At 40.8% G+C, this 15,935-nt stretch overlaps 1 long non-coding RNA gene across 8 annotated transcripts in view; it reads right to left on the bottom strand.

Annotated features, from left to right (window-relative positions):
* The window catches only part of LOC137855580 (uncharacterized), a 64,750-nt gene that overhangs the window by 26,002 nt on the left and 22,813 nt on the right, over window positions 1-15,935 (bottom strand). For all 8 annotated transcript variants that reach the window (XR_011095809.1, XR_011095812.1, XR_011095813.1 and 5 more), the window contains exons 2-4: window positions 13,734-13,820; window positions 4,810-4,932; window positions 563-657 (exon numbers count right to left, since the gene is read on the bottom strand). This is a non-coding gene — a long non-coding RNA (uncharacterized lncRNA). The remainder of the gene's footprint in view (window positions 1-562; window positions 658-4,809; window positions 4,933-13,733; window positions 13,821-15,935) is intronic.

The raw sequence follows: 15,935 nt of genomic DNA, 5'->3' as shown, positions 1-15,935 counted from the left end.
TTAAAGAAGCCCCTGCTGGTGCATGGAAGAATGAGCTAGCTGATATCATTAAACATCATCAGATGAGGCTGCAGGTAGCCGAAACGTTCCTTAATGAAAATTTAAAGAGAGCAGATTAAAATGATATTCCTCCAATCCAACAGAACACAAAGGTAAAGACATTCAATTACAACCAAGATCTCATTTAGAACTAAAGGAGTGTTGTTTGTTGATCAGAATTTATTGCTTGAAGTGAACAGCTAAGCTTGTGACTATATATATAATTACTTTTTACAAGGTACTCTAGTGGCACTTAAATATAGTTGCTAGACAAGACAGTATCTTCCATAATTTTAGATTGTGATGTCCATGACCAAGAGTTTGAAAACATCAACAACAGCAACAAATACCTTTTCATCCATGCTAATCTATCTCCTAAGGTTGTGAAAAATAAAATAAATCCATAGTGACAAGTATTTGAATTTTGAACCACTATATTAACTCTTTTAATAGGATTTTTTTTTTTTTTTTTGACCAGTAAAAGAAGTGGTACCAAGGAAATGGTTTGAAGAGGATACTATACCTGTGTGTCTGCTCAAAAAAACAATGTTTCCCCTGGACGCATCAGGAGTGTTTTTCATCGAGAAGAGATTGAGGGTGCTCAGATCTATACCGGGTCTGTCATTAGTTAAGAGAAATACATCACATCTTTAAAATCTCATAACCACAAAAGATATTGACTGGCAGGAATGGGACAAGAGGAGATGAAGAATAACCAGGGGACTGAAAGGAGTGATTTATCAGAGAAAATTAAATGAGCTAAATATGTGTGGGCTGACTTAATGTTAACTAAATGCAACATCATTGTAATCTAAAGACACTGGAGGTAAATAGCATCCATGAAGGAAAAGAAGGGGGGTTGCAAAGGAGCATAACTAGGATGTGGTGGAGTAAGGGGAAAAAAAAAAAAAAACACTTCTAACAAGATACACTAGACAGCACAATCTCTCCCTGGGGACATGGCCTCACTTAGGACATTTAATCTAGGCACAGAAAACAACCAAAAATATGCCATATGCCTCACGGTGTCAGCAAGCTGTACTGGATGACCTAAAAGGTACATTGCTAATTTGTGTGCATCCGTTATCTGTGATTTTCCTTGCTTGTATGGCCAACTCATTGTTCCTTGTGTGTATTTGGTTTCTCTGGGCCCAATCCAACTCTTGCTGTAGTCAGCAAAAGTTTCCGATAGGAGCAATAAGACCTCAGTGTCTTTTCCATGTCTTTGGTTTTCTTAAAAAAAACAAAAACAAAGCCCAACAACAACAAAACCCCACCCTGCAAGAGCTATGAATTTATACTGTGTATGAATGTACAAACAGCTAAACCAGATTTGTCCCTTAATATTTCTTGTGTATTTAAACCTGTGTTTATCATTTAAGATAATCGGGAAAACAAATATGTGTTTGTTTTCATACAGAAGAGTTAAAATATTTGGTAGGGAAGAAACTTACAGTTCATCCTAAAATAACTTCTGATGAAAAATTGCTTTGGTCATGGAAGAATTAAGACAATTTTCTATATTAAACCAATAAATAAATAAATAAAAGGCATTACACAAAAATGGCAGAGCTCTTTCTAGTGTAAAAGTAGTAATGCAACAGATGAAAGGAGCTAACAATGAATTCTGAACTCAAGACTGTATCTTCAAATATTTCTCCCCAGTATCTGCATTCATAAAATGCGTCAATTCCAGCTCACTTGAAGGTAGGGAATAACTATATTGTGGCAACTCAGTGTTGGCCCCTTGAGAGGCACAAATTTCTGTCTAAGTGAGGCTGAACATTCAGGGGTCAGGGCTGTGTTTTGGTGTTGTCTATATTTCTAGCAGCTGGTATTGTAAATCTTAAGAGCAGTGTTTCCTGAAAACACTAAACAGACATTTTGGTAGCCAGTATTGAGCCTGTGGCTATACTGCTTCAGGCTGTGATCTTGTCAGCTTTTACAAGATAAGTAGGGTCAGGCAGGGTCAGTACTTGGATTGGTAACTCTAAGGCAAGCCGGTAGCTGCGGGAAGTGTCTTAGGCAATAGAATGGATGTAGCTGTTTTCCTTGAGCCTTTTCTAATACCTTGATGAAGGCATCATGCCCAGCTGTGACATGACAGCAAGATCCTCACACTCTGCAGTCATCAAGCACCTCGTTTTCAATAGGGGTCTTCCCCTGACCTGGTGTGGAGGTATGAGGTACATTAAACAGGAGACAGCAGTGCTCAGTTATTGCTTGCATACATGCATGGCACTGCCTGGACAGCATGTAAGTGCACAGCCTCAGAATCCTGCATCAGGAAGGGGGTACAGAAGAATAACATGTCTAACATCTTTGGGCAATCTCGCAGCTCCAAATAAGTCTTTGGCTGTGTTTATAGTATGAAAGCCAAGTCTTTTGAACCAAGACCTTGTACACCAACTTTCAGCCTTGCACTATCTTACTAGAAAGTACAGAAGGACTAATAATGAAATCCTTGCCCAATGGTCTACATTGCCAAGAATTTTAAATTGTAAGTTAACCAATTTCTCCTCTAAAGTTCAAACAATAAATAAAATTCTATGTGAAAAATGGAGCCTTTTATTCCTTTGTCAAAATCTGATCAGAGTAAACTACAGATGTTAAAAGGCACTATAGTTCAAAGAATTAAAAAGAATCTTATGGGGTTTGTACGAAGAAAAGAGTTTTAGAGAATAATACAGAAAATATTATAATGCCATTATATAAATCAGTGGCACATCCTCACTTTGAATACTGTCTTCAAATTTGGTCACCTCATCCCTGAAAAAAAGAAAGTAGAAATAGAACAAGTCCAGAGAATGGCAATAAAAATGATAGAAGTCAAAAGGATGTGGAATTTCTTGAGAAAAGATAAAGAACAGAAGTCCCAGCCTGTCTCTCAGGGTAGATTCACCCTCATGGGACTGCAGATTTTACATTAAACCTTTCCATAAACTTGGAACAAACTCTGTTGCCTGAGTTAATCTAGAAGATTCCCTTGTCCTCTAGCTGGAAGGTTTAGGGACCTTGCATGAGGCAGATGTTGCAAATTCTTTCCTCAATGCATTCTGCTCTCTTAAAGGGATGACTTCAGAGCATGAGACTCTGGAAGCCAAAGTGACCTAAGGACAGTGCTGCATATTAGCTACACCTTTTTATTTTCATCAACTACATCCCATACTCATTTTTAAGTCTCAGTTTCAAAAACTTCATTTTTCCATACCTTTCTTTCCTTCAGACTTTGGATTCGTTTTTCAGAAATGCACAGGTGATTCAGAAGTATGAATCCATTGACTTGTCTAACATTTTTTTCAGTGAAATCATTCAGCTCTTTCAAAAATGTGCCATTTGTCTATTCAAATAGTCTCAGCCCCGAAGGAATTGCACAGTCTCCCTCAGTTTGCACAATGGGATCCCCAGGCTTCGTCAGAGCTCTACTTAAGCATGACTATAATATAAATAACATTTTGTCCTCATGATCCTCCAACCTAATTAGCAGCAAAGGAATAAAAACCCTTTCCTATCCTGCAAGGTGAAATGAAGAGGTTTCAAATTTCAAACGGATAAGAGGTATTGCTTTTCCAAACAATGTACAGTTAATTAATGGAACTTGCTGCTGCACAGATAGTACTCAGAGAAACAGCATCATATTTGTAAATGAGCAGGCATTTTTTAGGCATAAAAGCAAATCTTCATTCAAAGTTCAGATTGGGTTAAGTTCAGTAGCATATATTATGCAGAAGATCAGACTAGATGATAATAATGGTTGCTCCTAGCCTTGAGGAAAAAAAAAAAAAAAAAAGTGAGAATTTTACTACCAGGTATTATGCAATAATATCAGTAGTTCTGGATATAAGTTAGTAAGGTATCATCTCCCTGGTAAACTGTTACACACTTAAATAGACAGGAAGAGGGAATAGTCCCTGGTATTGGCCTCTGTCACAGTCAAGGCATCTTAGGGTTTACCAATGCCAGTGACTGGCATTGGAACACACCAGAGGAAATTTCATTATTCTTGGAGTAACTGCAGAGCATCACTGAACACCTGTCTCGGAAATGGGAGGTTGTCTGACCTACTGATGGATAATCAGGATTAGTGTGGACTCTTACGCTGGGCCTTCAGAGACCCAGGGAAGGCTAGGAGACTTTTCAAAGTTGTAGCTGTTCACCTCTCTTACTAAAGCTGGGCAAATCTTTCTCCCCCAACCCTGTGTGAAGGGAGTGACCACATTCATTGTAGCATGGTATGCTATACAGCCCTGTGTGTAGATCAGGAAAAATCATAGAAAGGCCTTGAGAAAAGAGGTTAGAAGGAATGTGAGGAAGCCAAAGGCTCAAAGGCTGAAACTAGGCTTATCCGTAGATCTATGACAGTAAATCCAGGAGTCCTAGTCCCCCATCCTCCTGAACAGCATCCCCTCAGAGTGTCCCCAGCCTCTAAACCCACACACCTCACCCACACACAAGGAACATATGGAGACATAAGGCCCATCCTCATCTGCCCACGGCTGAATTGTACAGCTGAACCTTGAGGCAGGACAATGTTCCCCATGGGCAAGTGTAGCCTATGATGCCTCTGTTGTTGTTTTCTACTCCAGATATCCTCAGATGGGGACAGAGGTCAGGAGATCTCTCATTGATCTTTCTGAGAAATGTTACCTTATTCTGGTATCTGGTATCTGGATATGTGGTTTATCACTGAACTGTCAATAAGGTGGTAGAGACTTCATGATAACAAGGTACCATGAGAATAGAGGCCCTTTTCTCCATGTTTGCACTTACCTGCATCACCAGATATCTTACAGGCACCACAAGAAATCAGGAGGAACATCTTCTAGAAAGTAGCTCTGTTGGAGCCATTTCAGTCACAGGAAGTGTTTCAGCCTTGCGGGCTGAAAAAGTTATCTGCCAGGGAAAATAAATAAATAAATAAATAAATAAATAAATAAATAACACCACCTCAAAAAGAGCAAAACAGATCCTTCCACTAGGATTTTTACACCAGCATTCTGTACATTGATGTAAAGACAGAGTAAGCACATAAAATAAGAACAAAATCTCCATAGAGTTGCGATTCTAGTATGTTTGCAATGACAAGTTAGATTTTTTTTTTCTTTTGGGGGCAGAAAGCACGGTGGAAAAGAAAAATGTATATTATTCATAAAAATGATTGTCCTGTTCACTTGTATACCTCTGCAATTTATTCTGTAACAGCTTTTTACTTCAAAGAAATCACTAGCTAATGACATCTGAAACTTAAAAAAATCCACTTATTCACAACCCTGTCCCTGAGGGAATTCCCGTGTGTTATCAGAAATTTTTCCAAAGATCATTAACAGATATTACAAACCAATTGAAACTGAGTATTTTCTTTGCAAATTACTTTTAACTTTAGAGCTATTGAAAAAAGACATTGAGTGATTTAATTTACTTAATCTGTCTACAGATTGCAGCTATGTGCATATTCTGTGATTGCATTTCCAACAAAAAGCATATATAACTATCCCTAATAGAGATATTTTTCTAAATTATCGTACAAGATCAGTAAGATCTCTGAAGATATTAATGTTTACTTTTTCATTTAGGAAATTGCACTCGAGAAAGAAATGGGCACCTTTATTCTGTTGTTATCTTAGAAATAATAACACACCATAATACTTATTTTACCTGCTATTTTAATTAAAACTCCAATAATCATCACATCTGTATATCCTTTGAGGATATGTTCTACTGATTTTTCTGAAAAATCATTGTATTTTTATTAGTCTGTGAAGCCAATACTCTTGAAACGCCTTACACAGCAATGAGTATACTGAATGAAATCCTCTATCTTGTGCCAATCCAAAATAAGCGTAGAGCAAGCTAAGTCAGCAGAGGAGGGCTGGAAAAGGCATCTTATTCTCCACCTCATCGCCTTAAACTCCTCCCAGAGAACCATATGTGTGCCAGCACCACTTCTGCAGGAAGTATGGAAAATATCTACCCCTGAGAATATTTAGTTTGTAGCTTCCTGGAGATACAGATTTGCAGACAAGGGCTTGAAACCCCTGAAGCTCAGGTGGACATCGGAGGTATTTATTCTGAAGTGAAGACAGCTGCTGTGTTTTATATGCTGCTCAATCCTGATTGTGTGTTACACATGATTTGCCAGGTCACTTTTCCTAAGAGCTGTGGGCAAAGCAATGCAAAGTTTCAGGAAACAAACTGGGGGTTAGCTGCTGAGAAGTTCAGCCCAGATAAGCTGGTGACTGCCAGGCCAACAAGCACAAGCGGGAGAAGGATTTTAGATGTTGGTATTTTTATTAACAAAAATAAGGGTGATGAACTTTGCAGATGTGTGGACCGGTATCCTTAACCTGAATATCTTTAAACCACCTGAGTCTCAGTCATCTCCTTTTTGTCTTAAGGCCCAGATATTACTATTCAGAGAGGGATCCAGATTTCCCACAGAAAATAGGTACCTGAATATCTTTTCATATCTTGTTTAAAATAGGAATAAAGGGTTTGCAGAAAGGTAGATGGAGAGTTTGCAGGTGACAGTTACTACTGCACCTTCTTCAGATATTCCGTATCTTCCCATCAACTAGATCAGTGTAATAACTTATTCATTTCTACTACTATTGAACTCCCACTGTCCTGCTTCTTCCCTTTTGTGGGTTACAAAAAGGTGTTAGAATGAAAAAAAAAAAATTCCAAGTGCACAAAAAAACAGGGATGTTATGAACTAGAGATAATTTTTAAAGTGTGTTAGTAGCTGGTAAAGGTTGAGAAGATTATTCCCTGAGCTATGTGAAGTCCAGATTTGTCCTGTGGACTTTGAGTACCTGTATTTTCAGTGGCATCTCTCCACCCTTCTGTCACATACATGCAGCCAGCATTACAGTGTTATCTCAGATGGTGCACACATACCTCCAGAAAATCAGAGCCAGGGGCTTTCATTTAGTTCTAGCAGCACAGTCTCATACACATCCAGCTCCAAGAGGAGTCAGCTCAGCCCTAGTACTTCCTCCCTTTCCCCTTGCATGCTTTTCCCCCTCCCGGATTTTAAGTAGCTGCCTTGCATTGCTTGGGCTCTAATAACCGGCCACCCCCAGCTCTGGGGTTCCTTCTGCCCAAGAGCTGGTGGCACAACAATGACACAGCAGCAGAAGCCACCAAAGTGTCCCAGTCAGGGGTGACCTAGAGCTCCCACCTGCCAGCACTGGGCACTGCTCCACCGGCTGCGATGGCATGGCGCTTGCCCACTGTCACTCAACCCGGGGCATCTCCGCGGAGTCTGATAACACATCTGCTAATTAATGCCAGTTGTGATCCTCGGTCAGATCCTCAACTGGGATAAATTGACACGGCTCCATTTAAGCCTGCGACAATTAGCGGCAGCTTAGAGCTGACCCGGTGGTTTTCTTTATAATGTGGATATGTGTCTTGTTGGAAGTGAACAAAACCCACCAACTAATTGCATATAAGCCACCAAACAATCAGAAAATGAAATGATTGTCAGTAACTCCCAGCCTGGGCCAAATTACAATGGTGACAAAGAAGTGATAGCCTCAGATCTGTTAACAGCCCTCTGAGCTATCCAATCCCCTTATAATAATAATAATTAATAATAATAGATGTGCTGCTGGATACATTCACCTTTCTGTAAGGAAAGCCTAATGAGTCTCTCTCTCTCTCTCTTTTTTTATCAGGAAATTCAAAAGTGATTCTATTAACATGTAAGCATAGCATGTTACATTTTAACAATTGAACTGATCAAATATACTCTTACATTCTCTTTTAGAGTCTTAGGAGTAACATCAATAAGTGAAAAGGAACAGTCTAAGAACTTTCTCAGGATTCTTTTTCAGCCATTTGTCAAAATTTCATTTCGATCAATACTTCCACCCTGTTACATTGTATCACCAGTCCTCTCAACCAAAGTAAGCAGAGCAGCAGTAGGTAACATATCTTAACTAGAGGCAAAGGCAGCATTCCCAGATATAAAGCAAAAGTTTGATAGGTTGTGTCAAAAGGAACTGTTGTTATTATTATAATTTATTATTTGTTAAGCACTGACAATGTGCTCAGTTCTGCTGATTAAGTTCTTCTGAGCAAGTTCTACTGATTAGCTTCTGAGGACAACACACTACTACAAAGAAGATATTTGACAGCTATCAAGACTTTTGCTTTCAAGGCTCACTTAGCAAAACAATTACACGCCAGTTATGCAGGTTTCGCATAAACTGAGTAAATATCATGACTTTGTGTTCACTAATTTTCCTACTCCAGATCTCTCACTTCAGTACTGTCTGACAACCTCAAAGTTACACTGAGAGTTGAGTAAGATCTAAAGCCTCATCTTGGTTTATATTCAGTTTCAAGCATCATGCTACATTAAGGGCAAGCACACAAGTTGTGTTGTTAAGCTCTGTTTTTGCATTTGGGACTCTCTCCATAGGAGAGCAGAGATACCTGAACAGGGTCAGCCCAAAATGAACAAAACTTGAGCAACATCAGGCTGATGTGCACGTCTCCACACCACAAAGCAGGTTGGACACAGTCACCACATGTTATGCTTGTGGGTGGTGGCCTGGCCTTAGGAAGACTTTTGTGGGTGCAAGCACCAAAAGGAAGCATTCTTCCTATTCTGGTGGGTCTTTTTTTTTCAGCAGATTTGTCATTAAATCTCTCCAGTGTGAGCTAAAGGTACATTGTTTTATGATGTTGAAGAGTTGGGATGTTGGTTTTAGGCTGGTCACTGTAGCAGCATTATTCCTACAAGACTAGGTGAGTTTTGGGCGTCTTTCACATCTGCCTTAGCATATAAAGGAGTTAAAGAGCATACAAAGAGTTTCTTCCTTCACCCTTACTCCCTTCAGGCCAGTTTTTTACAGTATACATTCCCAAAAAGTGGGCATTGGATGACAAGACAATGCATATGCATATGTATGCATATGTATGACAGTGGGCAAGCGCCATGCCATCGCAGCCGGTGGAGCAGTGCCCAGAGGACAGGGATCTGGGAAGTGCTGGCCAAATCTGTGTGTCAGGAGGGTGCTGAGCAGACATTGTCCCTTGTCTCAGCCAGGTAACACCTAGGCTTTCTGACTGCAGCGCTGCCAGAGCTCCAGCAGTGCAGTTGTTCTTAGAAGAAAAATTCTCTTTTGTCTGCAGCTATCCTCTAGCTTGCACACTTCCCTAAATCCCACCAGCATGCTTTTTTTTCCTAACTGACAGAGGGAAGTGAGTTCTTATATAAATCCTTTGTGTGAAGATCAAACTGTGTGCATGTAGAACTGTGTTTTTAGGGGAAAATCTGCCCTAAAATAATCATTCCGTGTTATCCCCACAGAGTGCCTGTGCTGGCTGTGGAAAAGCATCCAAGGCCACCCTCAAGACCAGGATCAACATTCGCAGGCAGCAGCAGGCTGCAGCTGAAGTCTCTGTGCTGGTGGGGAGGGCAAAGCGTGGGCAGCCTGGGGCAGGCTCAGGGTCAGGGACAGCACAGCTGGAAGGGGCCGTAATCCGAGTTGCTACTTGCAGACAATGTCAGCCATTGTATGGATTGATAGAAAGTCATGGAGCAACGCAGGAACCAGCCTGGGGCATGTGAAAAAGGTGTCTGTCTGCCTAGCTGGCTTGGACGCCTCACGCCTCCAGCTGGCTACACAGGTATGGAAAGATGCTGCATTTTCAGTCATATCTTGTAAATTAATCTTAGTTTGTTAGTAGACCTAAGAGTGGGGGATTTGGTTGAGAAAACATAGCCTCTAATTCACAAATTCAGAAACTCTTGAAGAGAGGAGAACTGGAAAAAAAAAAAAAAAAAAAAAATGACTGGTTACAGTGCTATTGAGAAATTCTTTTAGAAAATGTCAGCTAAAGAAGAAAGCACCCGAATTACAATAGAACAGCAGTTTTAAGATCAAGTTCAATGTGGCTTGGTGTTCAGCTATTAAACAACTAGATTACCAGCCAGGAAATGCCAGGCAAGAATTAGGAATGGTGAAGCTTGCACTACCAAATCACAGCATGACTCACTGTAGCAACAAATCTTTGGAAAAGCCTCCCTTGTCTCCTTCTTTCACTCTTTCTGCTCCCCTTTCCCTCTTCCTGTGCTCCTGGTTTGCTTGAATACAATACAGTCAGGGTTTTTATAGCCAGCCCTAATTTTCCCAGAAGGCACAGCTCTTATAAAGAAGCACAGGTTCTTCCTCTCAGGACTCATGCTTCAATGCCACCATCTAAGAGATGGATGAACCAACTCCACTTAAATAAAAACACTCTACCTGTGCCCATCCTCCAGCAAAGTTTCAGCCACAGGTGGAACTAAACCCAAATCTAGACAATATTAAAGTTGAGAGAAATCAACTTCCCTTTATTTCCCTATTCATTTTCTGCCACTTTGATTTTTTGAATTTCAGACAAGACCATGACCAAGAGCTGCAGGGCCAAAAGGGGCTGGATGTGCCATATTGCTGGCCTGAATGGAAGCAGGAAATACTAAACATCTTGCATGGAAGCCTGTTCTCATCAGGTTTATAGCCCAGCTTTTTCCATCAAAAGCAGTGAGGATGGTACAGACAGGGTTCAGAAATGCATCCAAGCATATGGGAGTATATCTACACTAATCCTCCTTTTGAGCTTCATCCAGCACTAAATCAGAGCCACACCGTAAAGAGGAATAATGCAATAACTTGTGGAAAAAGCATGGCTCCTTTCTATTAAGATGGGGAAAATTAAATAACGTGACTCACTTTTCTCCTCAGAAACTGTTGGAGGAATGTAATAATGTAAAACATCGCAGAGACTGGGGAAAAAAAAAAAGAAATGTCGAGTACCAACTTGGCTGCCCTACAGCTATATGCCCAGTGCAGTTGCAAGCTGTAGGTGGAGGACAGCATCACGGCAGGGCCAGCTTTGAAAGAAGAACGGGGTAACAGCTACCTGTGTGCCGCAGTCCTTGGGGTGACAAAACATACTTGGGAGGCTGTGAAAACACCTTTTTTGCCATGTTGTGGCTGTCCCATGCCATGCTGCTGCTTGCATGCTCTCTGGTTCTGCTGTGCTGTGGGCGCTGCCCTGAGCCACCCCCTGAAAGCAACATTGAGGAACTTGGGGAAAGAAGGGGTTTGTGGCATTGTTTCCTCAGCAAGAACACAGGGCACTCTGTGTTGAGGAGGAAAAGGGCTCTGCTTATCTCATGGCAGTACAAGAGGACCCTAAGGCTGCAACAGGGCCTGGCAGGCATGCTGCCGTCTCTTGCTTGTGCGTGTGAGCAGGGTGGGCTCACACAGGGAGTACCAAAGGCTTTCCAGGTTCATCCCTATCATGTGTATTTCCCAGCCACAGTCCCTGGCTTTACTTATTGAAAGCAAAAGAGAAAGATCTGTCATTGTAAGACAAGATATGCACTGAGCGCCAGAGATGCTCTAATAGCAGTAACGTGCTAGCTGAAGGTCTAGCCCTTGACCACTTTTTCCCTGTGCTCAAAGCAAAATAAAATAAAATAAAATAAAATAAAAATCTAACATGTGAAACCCTGCTCCATAGCCTCCAAATAATGCTCTCTGGACCTTAAACCAGGTTCAGAAAAATATTTTCAACAGAGCTTGCTGAGGGACAGCTAATGGGTTAGGGAGATTAAAAAGAGCTGTCAAAATGAGGTGGGTAGTTAGGTAGGAAGGGATACAAGTTAGGAGAGGGTTTAGCAAACTAAATAGGGACAGGAAATAATAAATGCAGCTCCACACACACAAGCACACACACACTCATACATGTGCAGTGCCAGCCTACGACTCAGGCAAAGAGTCTATTGTTTCCGCATATAAAAATCTTCAAACTAGAATTTACTTGATCACGTGCACTGCCTTTTCCTGAAATAAAATAAAACTGAAAGAAATTATACTCAAAAGAAAACTGAAAGCAATTATACTCATCTATTTTCTTATAGAAAGAAATCATTACATAGCTCTGTGGAACATCGTCTAAAACTTCTAGTTCTTAAAAATTACTGACCAGTCTCAGCTGGTGTGAATCAGCACAGTTATACTGACATCTAGGAAGCAGAGCATTTCTACCCCAGCTTAAAATCTGCCCCCATATGCTGTTTCTTTAGAACAACTTGTCTTCCCTTTTTTTTTCATGATATGCATCTGGTTTAAGGTGACTTTTCCTTTCCCAGCATATGGAGCTGAATGATTATGACGATTTACATTTATTTTAAATCACAGCCTATTAAATGGAAAAATAAATGCTAATATGTTGATGTGGTTTATTTCTGAATGAATTATTGATATGAATGAGTAGTTGCAGCTATCATAATTACTGTTTATTAAATAAATATATTTTGAATTAGAGACCCTTGATTAAGAAATCACATTTTTGTCTGAAAATTGTTTTCCTGCTGCTATTATAAGTAATACCTCACATTACTCTAAATAATAATAAAAAAAGATTGTTGAAATTATTCTATTTTTTATCTTTTCCTTTGCTCTGTGAACTTGGCAGCGCTTTGTGCATATTCCCTTTCACTGCTTCTCTCCTCTAATCAGTTAAGTGAGGCTCTTTCCCCTCTGTTGTTTGTGTGGATCTGTCACATAGCACCTAGAGACACAAAAAAACATTTTAAGCAGGAAAATGTGAAACACAAAAACTAAAGGATTGAGGATCAGATACCTGAAACTCCTCTCAACATTTTCTTTTAAGCTGAGCACGTTTCATATTAATGGTGTCTCTTTAACATAAATAATGATCTAATGAAATAAATATGAAATTGAAAGAATCATAAAAAGAATTTTACATTTAAGAATGCCATCTGTGTAACACTTAGCCTAACAATGAAATCATTTCAGCGCCAAAGCAGCTCACTCTGCTTCCAGCACAAGTTACAGAGCAGTATAATGGTTCTGCAGAACAGCGCAATATCTGAGCTCAGATGAATAACAAACACCTGGGTTCAAACTCACTTTAGTCCACACGGACAGTGGATATCACATGGGAGTTTTGAACTAGTCCCTGCTAATGCTTCTGCCTCGAGTCATCACAGATATTTCGTGCAGCTGCCGATTTTCATCAAAAGAAAATTTAGATATCAGTGTACAACATTGTGCAGATCAACATGAGGGTATCTTGCTACAACTATTGCACCAATTCTCTGCTTTTTCAGTGTAAAACTCTCCTGGAACTCAGAGACAGTAGAGTTCAACTGGAGAGACCAGGACTCAGAAGTGAGACCCAATACAAATACATCTGTAGCATGAAAAGCTCTTTCCAGAAAGCACTTGCAACAACAGCAAACTTGAGGATGGCTTTTAGGACTGGCATCCTAAATCATAAGATTATGGACAGCAATACAGCGTCATGAACTGAGCTCACAAGACCTGGGAAGCCAAGTTCTGGTCTCCTGTAAGGCAGCACAGCAGAGCCACACTGAGCACAATGGGGATTGTTTGTTTACACCAGCTGAAGAGAAGGGAACATATTTGTTTTGAGTGAGCTGTGTTAGAATACATATTTTTTTATATGCCCGGGCCTCATTACGCAGTGCTAGTCTTCCACATGGATCAGATCCTAAAACTGCTCTACATACTGAAATAAATGTGAGCTCTACCCACAGAACATCTCCAGACTTAGGCCTCACGTCTATCAATGTCATCTTAAAAAACAAATGCTTAAAAAAGAAAAACAACAAAAGTATCTTAGAGACGGTGGAGGATGCTCACGTGCAGTAGATGCCATTCAAGGCGATGCTGAGGAATGACTTGGAGAGACAAAAACCCCATGTAATAAGGCTGGAGAACAGAGTGGGCCTGAAAGAAAATGAGAGATAATTAAAGTTCACTGAAAGAAATGTGACTTGCACCAGTCAGTCAGGAGTTTTCTAAAAGTGAGTGGAAATTATCCTTTCACGGCAGCCACGAGCCTGCTCTAACATCCCTCCAGGCAAAGGTGGCCACAGCCCCTGTTGTGCACGAGACATGAGAGCCTTCACAGGGGAGAGTTAAAGCACTGCTCAGCAAACAACCTGAAGAGCTGCACGCTGTATTCATGTACAGGAAGGTATGAGCCAACGGAGAGAGACATTCAGAGGCAATCAAAGAGGATCTGAGCCTCCCTGAGCACTCACATGACAGTTGGGATCATTTCGGATCCCTTCCAATGAAGATAAAATAGCATCAAAAGCAGGGAGGGTTTTTTTCTTTCTTTTAAGGATGAAAACATAACATCATTAGTCAAATTTACTCTGAACTTCCGCCTCCTCATGTTGATTTGTACTCAGGTTGAGTAAACATATCTTTCCATCAAGGTAAATAAATGTAAAAGCCTATCAGTAACTTAATTGCTTAACGAATGATGCAGTGTGGGGTGTAACACTGTTTTTGACTATGCTGTTGAAGTTAACGACCTCTCAAAAACACCTATTATACATCTTGGCAGTAAAAAAAAATCTGTTCCTACTTGAAAATTTGCTCATAAAATTTCAACCATTTTCTAATAATTTTTTCCCCAGTTTTGGGAAGGGGGGTGGAGACGTCCTAGGGCAATTTTCTAGGTGTACTGTCGTCAAAAAGAGTTTATCAGTGAGAGACACTGTCTTTTGCACGTCTGCATGCCCCCAAGAAATTAAAATTGAGAAAAGCAGAGAGGCAGTCCACAACAAGGGCAGAAGTTACCAGGTGTATGGGAAATGCCTCCAAGTAAAAATGGTTCACATTTCACTGGGGTGGGGAGGTTCAGCCCACAGGTGTCAGGCAGGAGCCCGATCTCTGACGCACAGCACACACATAGGGACATCTATCTGGTAACGTGAACTCCTCCGTCCTGGTGTACCTGGTGCCCTGGGCTGAGAGGACCCAAGGGAAAAACAGTCGTGCTGGTTAAAAGAAAGCCATTTGATAGAGGTGCAGGCAAAATCAGCTCTCCGGTGAGAGGACAGCCAGGGAGGAGTGTGTACCAGGCATCAGAGACTGAAATCTGGCTTGTGGTGGGCAGGCAGGCAGAGCGCAGAGGCACAGCTGCCAGGCTGACATGATGGATCAGAAAAGGCACTAAGGAACTGCAAGAGTCCGGGCAGCTGAAGCAAAGCAAAACACGGAAAGGCAATAGGTCAGCCCATCTTTACAATCTATCAATTAAACAATCATCCACTTGCAAAGGAGTGTTATGTCCTGAGCAGTGGATATCCCAGCATGCGATCACTGCCGTGATGGAGCGACAGGCTCACAAACAGGAATTAATAATAATAATTACTAGGAATGCTAATAATTTTGGATAGGCCATTCTATAGTGAACCCCTCCGAGAAAATAACACGGTTGGGTATTTTGGCTTAATTATACGGTCCCATATCAGCTTTACTCAGCCCACTGCAAAACAAAGGTGTGTTCATAATTGTCCATTATGTGGGAGGGTTTAGCCAAAATCTCACCCTGCTTCGGCCAGTTAGCGGGGGTGAGAGTGCCGTGTAGTTAGCTTCAGCTGCTTTCTCCAAAGCCCTGAAGCTTTCAGAAACATTCATTTCTGTTGGCATCACTCAACAGCTCATTGTTAGGATTTGTTCTCATTGGCATGCATGAACTAAGACTGATGTATCAGGCGATCCAGAGTGACAGCCTTCAGCCCAAAAAGTGGATACCTGCTTCCCTTAGAGTCCAGGGACTTGCACTTGATTCAGAGGATATATGCAAAAATTATCTTTCCTCTCTCATTTGCCTGTGTTAAGCCTAAGAGCATTCATCCAAATTAGCAATCAGGCAAACTGTGCATGCAAAAATCTGCACTTGTACAAACCGTGCCTTTTTTTTTTTTTTTTTTTTTGGTAACACTGTGAGATTAAATATCTTGACAAAAGACGAAAACCCTTTAACAAATCTTCCCCTAGAGAAAAGTAGCATTTTTTTTTATTCCATTTACTGTCAAATGACAT

This window comes from Anas acuta, chromosome 1, assembly GCF_963932015.1.
Source record: "Anas acuta chromosome 1, bAnaAcu1.1, whole genome shotgun sequence".
Taxonomy (NCBI): Eukaryota; Metazoa; Chordata; class Aves; order Anseriformes; family Anatidae; genus Anas; species Anas acuta.
This window is presented reverse-complemented; position numbering and strand designations above follow the sequence as displayed.